This window comes from Canis lupus, chromosome 37 (genome assembly GCF_011100685.1).
Source record: "Canis lupus familiaris isolate Mischka breed German Shepherd chromosome 37, alternate assembly UU_Cfam_GSD_1.0, whole genome shotgun sequence".
Taxonomy (NCBI): Eukaryota; Metazoa; Chordata; class Mammalia; order Carnivora; family Canidae; genus Canis; species Canis lupus.
Window position 1 is genome coordinate 30,731,855 of NC_049258.1, and position 13,403 is coordinate 30,745,257.

Here is a 13,403-nt window from a genome sequence, read left to right on the forward strand (position 1 = left end):
CTCAGAAGGTAAGCTCTACTAAGAAGGCTGACATCACACTCGGAGTAGCAAGTGACACATCTTTTATCTTAATCCCTAGATAAGATCAACCAACAATTGTTATCTCTAGGGAGCTATTTTTTTGTGCGAAAAATACCAAGAGCTTTTTTTCCACAACCGGTTTGCACCAGAACACAGGTGTCATGAAAACCACAGCTAAACCTAAACTAAAAATGGGAAAGGAAAAGACTCGCATCAACATCGTCGTCATTGGACACATAGTCCGGGCAAGTCTAGCACTACGGGCCATCTCATCTACCAATGTGGCAGGATCGACAAAAGAACCATCGAAAAATTTGAGAAGGAGGCTGCTGAGATGGGAAGGGGCTCCTTCAAGTATGCCTGTGTCTCGGATAAACTGAAAGCTGAACGTGAACGTGGTATCACCATTGATATCTCCTTTTGGAAATTCGAGACCAGCAAGTATTATGTGGCCATCACTGATGCCCAGGACACAGAGACTTCATCAAACACATGGCTCCAGGCACGTCTCAGGCTGACTGTGCCGTCCTGATTGTGGCTGCTGGTGTTGGTGAATTTGAAGCAGGTATCTCCGAGAATGGGCAGACCCATGAACGTGCCCTTCTGGCTTACACACTGGGTGTAAAACAACTAACTGTTGGTGTTAACAAAATGGATTCCACGGAGCCACCCTGCAGCCAAGAGAGATATGAGGAAATCATTAAGGAAGTCAGCACCTACATTAAGAAAACTGGCTACAACCCCGACACAGTAGGTTGTGCCAATCCCTGGTTGGAATGGTGACAACATGCTGGAGCCAAGTGCTAACACGCCTTGGTTCAAGGGCTGAAAAGTCCCCCGTGACGATGGGAGTGCCTGTGGAGCTGCCACTGCTTGGAGCTCGGGGTTGCATCCTGCTGCCAACTCTCCAACTGATGAGCCCTTGCGTCTGCCTCTCCCAGGACGTCTACACGATTGGTGGTATTGCTACTGTCCCAGTGGGCCGAGGGGAGACTGGTGTTCGTAAGCCTGGCATGGTGGTCGCCTTTGCTCCAGTCAATGTTACAACTGAAGTAAAGTCCGTTGAAATGCACCATGAAGCTCTGAGTGAGGCTCTTCCTGGGGACAATGTGGGCTTCAGTGTCAAGAACGTATCTGTCAAAGGTGTTCTCGCGGCAACGTGGCTGGTGACAGCAAAAATGACCCACCCATGGAAGCAGCTGGCTTCACGGCTCAGGTAAGATTATCCTGACCCATCCAGGCCAAATCAGTGCTGGATATGCACCTGGGCTGGATTGTCACACAGCTCACAGAGTTCGCAGGTTTGCTGAGCTGAAGGAGAAGACAGATCGTCGTTCTGGAAAAAAGCTGGAAGATGGTCCCAAGTTCTTGAAATTTGGTGATGCTGCCATTGTTGATATGGTTCCTGGCAAGCCTACGTGTGTTGAGAGCCTCTCTGACCATCCTCCTCTGGGCTGTTTTGCTGTTCGTGACATGAGACAGACGGTGGCTGTGGGTGTCATCAAAGCAGTGGACAAGAGGCAGCTGGAGCTGGCAAAGTCCCCGAGGCTGCCCGGGAGGCTGCCCGGGAAGCTCAGAGGCTAAATGCATATTATCCCCGACACCTGCCACCCCAGGCTTAATCAGGGTGGGAGCAGGTCTCAGAAGGGTTTGTGTCAATTGGCCATTTAAGTTTAAAAGACTGGTTAATGATAACAATGCACCGTAAAGCCTTCAGAAGGAGAATGTTTTGTGGACCATTGGGTTTTTTTGTGCATGTGTGGCAGTTTTAAGTTATTAGCTTTTAAAATCAGTACTTTTTAATGGAAACAGCTTGACCAAAAATCTGTCACAGAATTTTGAGACCCATTAAAACAAAAGTTTAATGAGAAAAAAAAATACCAAGAGATACGAGAAAGAGGACAAGAGGGTGTCATCACCCCACATGCTGCAGGGACGCTGGCCCCAGCAAGAAGAGGCGAGCCTCCCTGCCAGGGAGCTGTGGGTCGGCCAGTGTAGAGCGAGGATCAGTCCATCGGGCATGGATGGGGTCCAGTGTAGTCGGGGAGCTAGCCACACTAGCCATGGGTTAGATAGCTACGGATTTAATTCTTGCTTTAATGCATGAACAGTTTAGTCATTTCATGTCTCACACATTTTAAACATTCTGTGCACGAGAGGAAGAGAGGAACGAAAGAGGGAGCAAGGGCCCCATTAGCTGGGCACCAGGCAAAAAATGGCAAAGGTGAACCCCATCCAGTCTGTATTTGCCCCAGCCCCTGCTTGGTCTCACGGCAGGAGAGTAACAACATCTCAGGTTTAATTCAGACGCCGTGTTTTTATAAAAGGAGAAAACTAAAACAATAAGGAATTGTGCTGGGCCTTGAAATGAAACGCTTGCCAAAGCTGAGTGAGCCTGGACCTCAGCCCTACTCTACACCCCAGGGGCTCAGTCCTACTCCCCCCAACCCTCAGGGGGTCCTGTCCCCCCCACTTGGGGCTCAGCTCTGCTCCCACAGGGCTCAGCTCCGCCCCTCCTATGGGCTCAGCTCCCCCCACCAGGGACTTGGCTCCCCACCAGGGCTCACCTCTGTCCCCTTGCAGCCCTGCCTGCCGCTGAGCCCCTCCCCTCACCAGCCCTTCCCTGGGAAGCCACAGGGCTCTCCTGCAGGACCAGCCATTTGAACAGGAGGTTTATTTTGTCCCGACCCTTGGCTGCCACCATTTGAGGACATTATGCTTTGAACTCACATGTCTCTCTGGTCAGGTTGAGCCAAGTGGTGCAAAGTAACTTCTTAGTCATGATTTTTGACACAAAACAAATTCACTGTGTGTTTTAGCAGCAATTTCTCCAAACAAAACGAAAAAAAAAAATCCAGCTCCCAATCTACTCAATTCCCGACAGGATTAAAATAATTGGCTCTACCCACAAACCTGCCAAGAGTGAAAGAAAATGCTTCCTACAGATAGTACATCTACACCTTCAAAGTATCTGCATCTTTTCATCCACGGTAATCAACATTCAATCAAGGATCATCTGGCAGAGATAACAGACACACACACACACACACACACACACACACACAAATTACAGAAAACTAAGAGTTAAAAACAGCCCAGCAGAAGAATCTATGGGAATTCCTGAGGTTGGAGTCATGAGGTGTGTTTTCTAACCATGTATGTGACTCTAGGTTCAAGTATTTAAATGAGCAGCTAGCAGGTTTCACTAAAGATGTGGGAATTATATATACATAAAGTCAAGTCGAAATTCTAGAAGGAAAGTTCTAGAAGGAAAGTCCTAGAAAGGAAAAGTGAAGAACCGAAGATGACAAGTGGAAAGCAGACACGCTCAGTGAACAAGGGGATGATGACGCGGGATGCAGATCTGGCCTGAGACACACAGAGGCAACCGCACACGGGACACGGTGAGGACCTAGAGGCCCGCGGGCCCATGGCTGGCCGGCGGGTCTGACAGGGGTCCTCTGTCCGTGGATCCTGAGGATCTGGATCTCGAGGTTGTGCATTTGAGCCCCATGTGGGGTGTGGAGGTGACTTAAAAAATAAAGATTTTCAATGATTTGAGGAAGAGAGGAAGAGAAAGAGAAAGTGGAGCAAAAGAAATGTTGGAAGAGAGGATGACCGATGCCTGTCATTAGGGACTGATGGAGGCTGTGCAGCCAACACGGAGAAGAGCCCGCCAGCCGCGGAGGGTGATCGGACCGCACCTGGCCTCGGTGCAGCTGGGAGCCTGCCTGTCCTGCAGCAGGGGGTGACGTGGGGGAAGAGCTGACCCCAGCAGTCCTCCCGGCACTTCTTCCCTGCCTTCCTCACTCCCCATGGGGTGGAGCGGGGAGGCTGCTGTGGGCTGCCAGGGGCCAAGGGCTCACCTGCAGAGCACTGTCGGATGGAGTACCTGCCTCCCCCTCCCTTCCCTGTCCTCTCCCTCCAGGGGCAGGGATCCTGAGCACCTTGTCCTGGTGCTCCTGCTGAGGGGGTGGGGGCAGAGGGCAGGTCCTACAGGCTGCTTTCCTTTAGGGGACTGCGCAAGGGTACTCTAATTTCACTTGGTTACCAGGGGCTGGGGCGGGGACAGGGAGTTAGCGTTTAATGGGGACAGAGTTCCAGTTTGGTGAGGTGGGCGGGTTCAGATGGGTGGTGGAGATTGTTGCGCAACACTGAATGTGCTTAATGCCATGGAACCCGGCACTTAAAAATGGCTCCAGTGGTAAATTATATGTTATGTGTGTTTTACCACAATGAAAAAATATACCAGGCTTCATGTGAGTGAGTCTCGTCACTGTTGAAGAGGGAGCTACAGATGTGGGGAGGCTAGAGTAACGCCTGTAGTGCTGGACTGAAGTAGAAGCTACAACACGAACTCGTGCATACTGGGTACATGCTGCTGAAGATGGATTGACAGATAATGGGTAATATGGGGAGATGAGGATGATGATAGATCAGATGCGTAGACACATGGATGATAGGTGGGTGGGTGGGTAGATGCTGGATGGATGGGTGGGTGGATGGATGATAGATCTGCAGCTAGACAGAGGATTCACAGGTAGATAGACAGACATGAACAGGTGGGTGGACTGGTCTACATGCGCCCCTGCCACCAAAAAGAGCCCACAGACCTGTGGATCTGCAACAGTGCACACCATCAATCCCAGGTCCCAATGGCCACTCCCACTTACACAGCAAGGGAGACAACTGCCCTTGACCAGGCAAATAATCCCACGGTGGGAGGAAGATCTCAGCGAGCAAGAGATGGCTTTGTGAAACCCTGGCCTCTGCCGAGGCCCCAGCTCTTTGCTCTATTTCTCACTAGTTCATATCATAGCGTCTTTCTCTGCTCTGAACCCGGAGGCACCCTAAACGTGGAGCCTGTGAGCGTCTTCCGTATGGGCTCCTGAGGCCATGGTGAGCTCCAGGAGGGCTGTGTGCGAGATGGGGATGCATGGGCCTTGTGTTTTTCAGGAAGTATTACAAAAACAGTGTCCCAAGGGCTGTGGCCGCTCTGGGTTCCGCCTTCCAGATGGTGTGTGATGCAGCGCATGAGGACTTGAGGAGTTAGGAGGTCACCCCTTCTTTCCACGATGGAAAAGTGTTTTCCCCATAAAGACCCGTGTCCTGACATGGGCAACAGGTGCTGGAAGCAAGTGCAGGCAGCGATGCTGATTCCTTACTCTGAGGCCAGAGTGTAAACTAGTCTGGCTCAGAAAGAAAACTGAACAACATATCGACGATTCTGCCTTAAAAAGGAGGTAAACTGAGTCTAGTTCAAAGCTGTTAAAAAGATGAGTTTACTCAGTAGTAGCCAAGGAATTGTGATTCAGGAGCAGCCTATGGGCACAGTGAGGCCACTGGGGGCTTGGGCCTGGGCTTCAGTCAGACCAGACCAGACCAGACTGGAAAACTGGCCATATTGTGCGGAGGTGCCAGCGGCCGCCGCGGCTTCTACCTGAGTCTCGGTCTGGCCACGGCCGGCAGAGTCCCGGGCTGGGGAGGGAGCCGCAATGTCTCAGGCTGTGCAGACAAACAGAACTCAACCATTAGGCAAAACATGGGAACTCAGTTTATATGAATTACAACGAACACCTCAGGAGGCAATAACAGATGGCTTGGAAATTGTGGTTTCACCTCGAAGTCTACACAGTGAATTAATGTGCCCAATTTGTTTGGATATGTTGAAAAACGTCATGACTACAAAGGAGTGTTTGCATCGTTTTTGTGCAGACTGCATTATGACAGCCCTCAGAAGTGGCAATAAAGAATGTCCTACCTGTTGAAAAAAGCTAGTTTCTAAAAGATCACTAAGGCCAGACCCAAACTTTGATGCACTCATCAGCAAAATTTATCCAAGTCGTGATGAGTATGAAGCTCATCAGGAGAGAGTATTGGCTAGGATCAACAAGCACAATAACCAGCAAGCGCTCCGTCACAGCATTGAGGAAGGACTGAAGATACAGGCCACGAGCAGATTATTACCACGAAAATGGTAGTGGAGCAGAAGATAATGGTGACCGTTCTCACCGTAGCAATGCTTCCACGCACAGTATTCAGGAAGCAGGACCTGATAACAAATGGACCAAAACATCTGATGATTCCGGGCTTGAGCTTGATAATAACAATGCAACAGTGGCAATTGATCTAGTAATGGATGGTGCTAGTGAATTGAATTAGTATTCAGGCCTCATCCTACACTAATGGAAAAAGATGATAGTGCACAGACAAGATACATAAAGACTTCAGGTAATGCCACTGTTGACCACTGATCCAAGTATCTGGCTGTGAGGTTAGCTTCGGAAGAACTTCGAAGGAGAATCAAACCAGATGAACCTTGATACAGCCGGTGAGAAGCAGTGTACCACTTACATAGCAACAGCCAGTGGGCAGTTCACTGTATTAAATGGCTCTTTTTCTTTGGAATTGGTCAGTGAGAAATACTGGAAAGTGAACAAACCCATGGAACTTTATTATGCACCCACAAAGGAGCACAAATGAGCTTTTACTAAAACCAAGTCTGAGAATGAACTTTTTTTATAGCCTATTTATTTAATATTAAAGATGTAATGTCTTTACTTTTATGGACATAATCGTGGATATGTTGTTCAGTTTTCTTTCTGAGCCAGACTCGTTTACACTATTAGAATCTTTTCCCCTTAATTGAAGATTTCCTTTTCGAAAGGGACTGCAATTATTCAGGATTTTTCTTTCCTTTTAAAAATATATCTATGAATGGATAAAGAAGTTGTGGTTTATGTATACAATGGAATATTCCTCAGCCATTAGAAACGACAAATACCCACCATTTGCTTCAACGTGGATGGAACTGGAGGGTATTATGCTGAGTGAAGTAAGTCAGTCGGAGAAGGACAAACATTATATGTTCTCATTCATTTGGGGAATATAAATAATAGTGAAAGGGAATATAAGGGAAGGGAGAAGAAATGTGTGGGAAATATCAGAAAGGGAGACAGAACATGGAAGACTCCTAACTCTGGGAAACGAACTAGGGGTGATGGAAGGGGAGGAGCTTGGGGGGTGGGGGTGACTGGGTGACGGGCACTGAGGGGGGCACTTGACGGAGTGAGCACTGAGTGTTATTCTGTATGTTGGTAAATTGAACACCAATAAAAAATAAATTTATTATTAAAAAATAAAAAATAAAAATATATCTAAGTTGTATGTTTTCACTAAGTATGGTTCCATTTGGAGCACCCTTTTGACCGAGGAATTTTTCATAGTTCTGTATTCTTAAGTGAAGATTCAGTTGGCTATCTTTTCCCTCCCCTCAAAAGTTTTTTAGGCCTACAGAATGTTAATATGTATTTTGACATTTTTTCCTGGATTCTTGTATATTTATAGTTTTCTATATAAGCTGTAGTATCTTCATGAAGACCAAGGCTCAAATTTACTGTGCTTAAAAAACAATTCTCATAGGATTATTATTTCCATAGTATTTTCTTCCATAATATCTCATTTTTTAAAAAAGGTTCTTTATGAACTTAGTGTCCATTGTCATGCAATGTTTTTTTTTTCCATTTTTTCCCTCTAATTTTGGAATTTCTGATCCTGGGAAAGAGAAACAAAATGTCAAGTTCTTTGAGAACTTGGTTCATTTACAGATTTCACTGAAGAAATGAAAATTAAATTGGTCTTATGTAGTCTTCAAGTGTGTATTTAAAGAGGTCTTTTTTGTATTAGCTTTACTGCCACTTCAGTTCCTTTTTTATGTGTATTTGATGTTTTTTTCTATTAAAGTACCAGAGATATGGAGATATTTTGCACTTTAGCCTGGATGAAAGTACAAGATATGTTCAAAGCTTCCCTAATTCTTTTCTTATTGATAGCCAAGTAAGTTTCAAGAATAGCATGGCACATACACTGGCACATAAAATTGGAAGAAAAAAACAGTTTGTTTCTGTTAGGAGAAGTGTGTTCAGCATTTTGGGTGGCCCTGTCAGTTTATAAATTTGGTGCTCTGCTAATCACACTCTAGAGAAGCAAGTTAATGGAGCTTCAGCCCTGCCCAAGTGGCAGATTATTCTGTAGAAGAATGTTAGCAAATAGGGTAAAGTCATTCTACTCTTCTTAATTTAATTTTATAATGAGGAAGTGTTGGGCTTTTGGAGCCAAGGTTTTTTGAAAACAGATTAGAAATAAGATTGACTTGTGTGTTACTTTTCATCATTGTCCTGATTTCCAAGTATGTTCCAAGTTTATAATTATTAGAGTATTTACAAAGACTTGATTGCATTGAGAAATTAACTCCAAAGGGTTTTTTTGCTAGGGGTGAGTAGTCCTCCAGTACCATTTTAACTAAATAACCTGTGTAGTAGTCATTGTAAATATTTCTGTCATTTTTGACAGATTGGGGCCAGCTTGGTGTTTGAAATCTTCAGCCCAATATGAAAACTTAAAGGCTCATTAAATTTTTTACCATTTTATTGAAAATATTTAAAATCTGTTTTTACAGTTTTATCAGTCATCTGTGTCATGAAATTTGAAGACCACCAAAAATCAAGGGAAATTTTGTATTCAATTCCTTTTCTGGTGTAATGTTAAGTTGCATAGATTATTAATGCATGTCCACTAAATATAACCCTGGTTTTGTGATATAACTGCTTAGATTTTATTGGTGATATTAGATTAGTGATTGCAGACTGGAAAACTGCCCAAATGGACAAGACCCATCCAGTCACACAAAGGAGTATTCAGCTTTTTTGGTGAGAGCAACCTGACAGGGTCATTTGAGTAAATTCCAGCTTTTTTTTTTTTTAAGATTTTATTTATTTATTCATGAGAAACAGAGAGAGGCAGAGACACAGGCAGAGGGAGAAGCAGGCTCCATACAGGGAGCCTGATGTGGGACTCGATCCCGGGAACCAGGGTCACGCCCTGAGCCGAAGGCAGATGCTCAACCGCTGAGCCGCCCGGGGGCCCCAGGTGTTGTTTTCTTGCGGGCACACACGTGAGGTTTTCCGCTCGTGAAAGGAGTCCTCCCACGGGCATGCTGAAGGCCACGGCCCAGGCTGACTCCCTGAGGAGCCCGGGTCTTCCCGCCGCTGTGCGCTCGCTCCCGCGCAGGGTGCTCTGCAGCAGGCCTTGCAGGGGCCCAGCCGGCATCGCCTGCAGCTGCCGGCTCTGGTTTTGCCGAGGACATTGGACGGTGGCCACGTCTAGATCTCGAGGCTCTGAGACTTCACACTCAGCAGGGTCAGGACGTCACCAGGTCCCTTCTGCGGAGCAGCGACGACCCAGCCAGGCCTGAAAGCCAGACTGCAAACATTCTGCAAGGCTGCTGACAAGCGCAGTCACTGCGGAACGTGTCATGGTGGGAGCTGCGGGGTCCCCGAGCAAGCCTGGGCCCCCACCCTGCACCCTAGGAGTGGCGCCCCAGGATGTGGTTGTCTGCCCAGGCCACTGGAGCCGGTGGTGAAGGAGGCCCACCCGGCCCGAGAGCCCAGCCCAGGAGGAAGGCCTGCCCACGCCCCAGGGAAGGACCTCCTGAGACAAGGCCTCCGGACGCAGGGGTTCTCCACTTCTGTTCCCGCATGCTCTCTGGTGGCTTTTGCTTCCACGCACCCCGAATGAAGAGAAATGTGAAGAACACAGGGCCGCCGGCGCGAGCGGGGCGGGCAGAAGGAAGGACAGGACGTCCCGGCGCGCCCCTGTCTGGGGGTGGCCCGCGCCCTGCACGGTGAACGTGGGCGCTATGAAGGCAGTGCGGCCCCCGCAGCCTCGTGACCTGCGAGCCGTGGGCCCTGCGGCCTCCTTGCAGCCGCTGCTGGGTTGGGGGAGCGAACGCTGAGGCCGCGTCTGCGGGACCGTGGGCTGCGTCCCTCAGGCCCCGTGCATGTCAACAGCCACATCAGCGCGTAGGTTCATAGACTGTGTTTTACGTCCAGTATGCAGTCCAAGCATATTTGAAACTTATCCAAATTTCCACGAACGCTGTAGGCCCCAACGGCAGCGTGTATGAGCTCGATGTCTTCAAGGTGAAACCATAAAACTGAGACCCACTAATGATGCTCCCAAGATTTGCACTTTCCCCGGCTACGACCAGGAAGGCCAGCGGGGAAGAGCCCTGTGCAGCAGCGTCATCAGGGATGAGTTAGTGGGACCCGCTGCCGAGCCATGGGACGTGGGTTGGGAAGGGTCGCTGGATTTTCTGAAGCCCCGTGAGGGCTGGATTGTGCCCTCGCCCCCCAAAAACCAGATATGCTGGAGTCCAACACCCAGGGCCTCGAAGCACAACTTCACTTGGAAAAAGGGTGTTTACAGAGGTAAGCAAGTCAAAGTGAGGCCATCAGAGCAGGTCCAGGGGAAGATGGCAGTGGTCCCCCCAAAGGGGGACCTGGACGCGGAGAGGGCAGCCAGCGAAGGGAGCTTCTGGGAGCTGAGACACCGGTGGGGACATGTCCTGCCCGCACCTGCAGAGGGGCCTGGCCCTGCCGACAGCCCATCTCGGACCACAGCCACCAGCACGAGAGGGCGCGCGCTCTGCATCCCAGGCCGTGCGGCTCTGGTGCCGGTCCAGGCCGCCGTGGGCCCGCTGCAGGCCACCGGGACAGAGCGGGCAGCAGCAGCTCGGGCTCGGCCAGCGGGCCGCCTCCACCTCCCAGCGTCCTTGCGTAAGTGTGCAAGCTCTACGCACAGCCGCTTACACGTCATTGTGGACACAGATACGGACGGATGATGGCTGCGCCTGTGTCTTCCTCCGATCGGGCGGCACCAACAGCGCGCATCTCTGCCTCACAGCTCCGGAGGCTCGAGTCTGCGCCCGGCGTCGCCAGAGCCCACGTCCTGCAGCTTGACAGGCGGCCACCTTCTGGGGTGCCCTGCATGCACACGGCCGGGGAGGGCACAGGGTCCCATCGTCGGGCTGCACCTCAGGCCCCACGTCGGGGGTGGGCGTCAGTTCACCCACGCGGGTCGCGCAGCCACTCAGCCCGAGGAAACCTGCCTGGGATGACTCGCCCTCCTCACCGGGAGCCCAGGCAGGGCAGCGAGGACGATGCTGCATCCTCGTGTTCTCCCCCCTGGGGGACGTGTGGCAATTGCGACCTGGACATGTGTGTCCCCAGGCGCCAGGGCCACAGGGCGCCTCGGGGACGCCCCCATCACCCCAGGGCTGACTCTCAGGCCCTCGAGGGGTTTTATATACAGAATTCACAAGCTACAGCTTACACTGCTTGACGCTCACCTGCGTGGCCGAGTTCTAATAGATGGGGCTGAACCGGATGGCTTGCCGGGGTCCCCGTGGCCCCCACGCCCTCCCGCCCAGGCCCTGGGCTGCGCGGATCAGCCACGTGCTCTTGGCCGCTAGACCCCAAGCCCCCGTCACCCCCAGTTGCCCCGATTTGAGGTGACGGTGACAGCCACACCTGCCAGGCCGGACCGTGGCTTCGCCTCGCAGGACTGGGGCAGCCCAGGGCCTGCGAGGAAGGCGACAGCGCTGCGCGGACCGAGTCCCGCGGCCTCATCTGTTCTCCTTCTGTCACGCACGGGGTGGCCTAACTACTCCCGCGGCCACGCGGCCTCAACACGGGACAGGGCAGTGGCCTCCGTACCAGGACGGGACCGGCCCCAGCCGCGGATGCTTCCGCCACTCATGGGGGGTGCATCAGCCGCAGGTAGGACGTCAGCTCCCAGCGGCCCGGGGCACAGCAGCGGGCGCACAGACCACGTGGGGAGCGGCCCCTCGGCTGCCAGAGCTGCGTGTCACCCCCACACCGGCTCGGCTTTCAGGACCTGCGGGAGGGCCGGGCGGGCCGGGCAGGCGGCCTTGCCCCAGTGACCAAGCACACTTTCCCACGGACTCAAAGCTGCCCAGTGCACACACCAGGTGGCTTATTTTTATTTTTATTTTATTTTCTCAAGTATTCCTCATACCTGGCAAGGAGCCCGACACAGGTCTCGAGCTCATGACCCTGAGATCAAGCCCCGAGCTGAGATCAAGAGTCTGACGCTCGACCAAGTGAGCCACCCCAGCACCCCCACAGAAAAGAGTCTCTCGATAATAAGACGAACGCTCCCCGACGGGGCAGCGGCTTCAGGGATTCCTCGCACACTCCCCCCACGCACACGCCCTCCCCCCACGCGCTACCCGCCTCGCTTCACCCACTCACACTCACACCAGCTGCACTTGCTGAGCATTTTCAAAGTGAAGCACAGATGCCAGTGGTCCGGACTCTGAGCCCAGCCCTGCAGTGCGCATCTGCCACAAGTGAGCACATCCGACGGCAGCCCCATGACACCTTTGACCCTACTGAGGCGGCGCCACACCAACTCCCTAGAGACGCTCAGCTCAGCTCACGCTGAGACTTTCCCTTTGGCCCCAGGGATGCGTTCTGGCACCACTGGTGTGAGACAGCCTCCAACCAGGGTTCACGCAGCAGGGGGAGCGATTGGAGCCTCTCTGTCACCCGCAGGCACGCCATCCCGCACACTGCAGGGACCGCCGGCGCCCCGCTCGGGTCCCACCTTCTGCATTGGGCCAGCTGCTTCTTGGTGGCTCCATGCAGGGTGTTCCAGGACTGTCCGCCTGAGGCCTGCACATCTGGCCCCTGAGGTCTACACTTCTGTCCCCCTGAGGCCTGCACATCTGCCTCCCTGAGGCCTGCACATCAGTGACCGAGGCCTGCACATCTGTCCCCCTGAGGCCTGCACTTATGACCCCTGAGGCCTGCACATCTGGCCCCTGAGGTCTGCACATCTGTCCCCTGAGGTCTGCATATCTGTCCCTCGAGGCCTACATATCTGTTTCCCTGAGGCTGAACTTTTGACCCCTGAGGCTGGTATTTCTGACCCTAGAAGCCTGCACATCTGGCCACCCCGGAGGCTTGCACATCTGTCCCCCTGAGGTCTGCACTTCTGACCCCTGAAGCCTGCACATCTGACCCCTGAAGCCTGCAAATCTGGCCCCCTGAGGCCTACACAACTGTCTCCCTGAGGCTTGCACATCTGTCCCCCTGAGGCCTGCATATCTGGCCCCATGAGGCCTCCACATCTGTCCACCTGAGGCCTGCACTCCTGACCCCTGAGGCCTGCACTTCTGACCCTTGAGGCCTGCACATCTGGCCCCTGAGGTAGCACATCTGTCCCCATGAGGCCTCCACATCTGACCCTCTGAGGTCTGCATATCTGTTCCCTGAGGCCTACATATCTGTTTCCCTGAGGCTGAACTTCTGACCCCTGAGGCTGGCACTTCTGACCCTAGAAGCCTGCACATCTGTCCCCTTGAGGCCTACACATCTGGCCACCACGGAGGCCTGCACATCTGTCCCCCTGAGGCTACACATCTGTCAACACAGGATGTTGATCTAAGGCCTCAGCTGGCCAGAACACCTCATAGATGACAGCGTAACAGGCAGCCTCATGCAGGAGAGACCCCACCA

At 51.9% G+C, this 13,403-nt stretch overlaps 2 pseudogenes; both read left to right on the plus strand.

The window, feature by feature from the left end:
* Window positions 1-212: 212 nt before the first annotated feature.
* LOC119867888 lies at window positions 213-1,643 on the plus strand (annotated as a pseudogene).
* A 3,372-nt stretch (window positions 1,644-5,015) lies between these two features.
* Window positions 5,016-6,751, plus strand: LOC100685344 (annotated as a pseudogene).
* The last annotated feature ends 6,652 nt before the right edge of the window (window positions 6,752-13,403 follow it).